This window comes from Lipotes vexillifer, unplaced genomic scaffold (assembly GCF_000442215.2).
Source record: "Lipotes vexillifer unplaced genomic scaffold, Lipotes_vexillifer_v1.1 scaffold221, whole genome shotgun sequence".
Classification (NCBI taxonomy): domain Eukaryota; kingdom Metazoa; phylum Chordata; class Mammalia; order Artiodactyla; family Lipotidae; genus Lipotes; species Lipotes vexillifer.
In genome coordinates, this window is record NW_006772957.1 from 350,759 (window position 1) to 352,890 (window position 2,132).

General features: G+C 43.3%; 1 pseudogene; it reads left to right on the forward strand.

Moving 5' to 3' along the window:
* LOC103075320 (60S ribosomal protein L23-like) overlaps positions 1-256 on the forward strand; it is a 474-nt pseudogene extending 218 nt beyond the window's left edge.
* Positions 257-2,132: the final 1,876 nt, after the last annotated feature.

Below are 2,132 nucleotides of genomic sequence, written 5' to 3' on the forward strand. Positions count from 1 at the left end.
TGCTGCTGATGCAGGTGACATGGTGATGGCCACAGTCAAGAAAGGCAAACTGGAGCTAAGAAGGAAGATACATGCAGCAGTGGTAATTCAACAACGGAAGTCATCCTGGAGAAAGATGTTCCTTTATTTTGGTATCATGTGGAGGTCATAGGAAACAGTAAAGGCAAGAGGAGAGGCTCTGCCATCATAGGGCCAGTTACAAAGGTGTGCGCAGACTTGTGGCTTAATTGTGTCCAATGCTGGCAGCATTGTATGATTCACCAGTGTTTTTGTTTAAAAAAAACCCACCCCATTAAAAATTATTTGCTCCCAACCCCCACAAAAATAAGTAATGAGGATATTCAAAGCTAACTGGTTTCCTTTTTTAAAGAAAACACACACACAAAAAGGAAAACATGCCCTAGTGTCATCTATAGTGAGAGTTAGGGCTTCTGTTCGACAGTGGGGTCTCTAACTGACCTCTGCTTAACTGACTCAGAGGATTAGCTAATGCCATCTGCTGCATCTGTAGGATCTACTGACCAAGGCTCAGGAAAAGCTGATGCTCAACACCACTACATATGCTTGTGCATTCTGCTCCCACCGGTTTGTTGAATGCCTCCTAAGATTCGGTTAGGATTGTCCTCAAACCTGTTTACACCAGGTTATTTTAATTATACAATTTAATTAAATATTATGTAAGATGAAACGTGAGCTCACAAAGAAAGAGAGTTGTTTCTATGAAAACCAGATTGAATGCCTTAGTAAAACTTGATAAAGTTGAGCTCTAAAAAAATATTGCAGGGCTTCCCTGGTGGCGCAGTGGTTGAGAGTCTGCCTGCCGATGCAGGGGACGCGGGTTCGTGCCCTGGTCCGGGAGGATCCCACATGCTGCGGAGCGGCTGGGCCCGTGAGCCATGGCCGCTGAGCCTGCGCGTCCGGAGCCTGTGCTCCGCAATGGGAGAGGCCGCAAGAGTGAGAGGCCCGCGTACCGCAAAAAAAAAAAAAAAAAAAATATCGCAAATGTACTAGGTAGGTGTGGACAAAGTAAAGTTAAACTGTAGGGGAACATTACAAAAATAAAAAGGAATTCTGAACTTAGGTTGCTTTATAGGTGTCTGTAATGTTTGTACCTTACTTGAAAGACACAAACTAGGAACCATGGGGGAGGCACCCTGGGCGTGTTTTAAACCTAGATGACTGGAAACTCCAGCTGACTCATACGCAACAGCCATGGCGCCCATCCAGCCGCATTGGATAAAATAACGTTCACCAAACTTCCAAGCATCCAGAGCAGGGCACCAATAATCATTTTTATGGCATAGTCAATGGATTGGTAGGAGCTGCATAGCTGGTGAGTTGAGAAGTAACTGAAGTTAAGTCTGAACTCAGTAAGCAGGAGTGCAAAGAATCAACAATGTTTTTCAGGAGTGTGAAAGGGAAACAGAGTAAAAAAGTACCACATATTCACCACGTGTACTCTGCAAAAAGATAGATAAGCACAAATTAAAAACCAGACATTCTAACTGCTCGTTATTTTCTTTTAGCTCTTTGCCAGATCTAAGCCCAAATCTACTTTTACTCAAATAAAATGGCAGGAATCATCCAAAACACCCTTCTTGTTTCAACCCTAGAGCCATCTATTCATGATCATAATGAGATAACCCTTGCCTTGTGGAGCAGTAAATTAGGTTCCACAGATGTCGTTGCCCTACCCCTCCAAACTCTCTGCTGCAGAATATCTTATTTGCTCATCGTCTTTCCAAAGAAATGTCAACAACAATTGTGTTGGACTTCTTTTGAAAAGTTCATTCTTAGAAGCCAGCCAACTTATTCCTTCAATCATCCACCTGCTTAAAGAATTTTTTTAAATGTTTTTGAAGAATAACATCTTATGCCTGGGAGATGGCGTTGGATTATTTTCCTAACACTGAGCTGACACGTTCCTGACAGCCCTAGTGTGGATATTGAATCATGTGCACGGTCCCAGGAAAGAAAGGAATGGTGATTTATGTTGTGGGTATCAGTTTTTCACACATCTAAGAGTGTGATGTGCACCAGCCGAGGGCTTCAATTCACTTAGTGCAAGAGGAAATGGCAGCTGGGTTGCATTGATTAAAAAATGTCATGGAGGGGGGGGGGGCGCGCTTCCC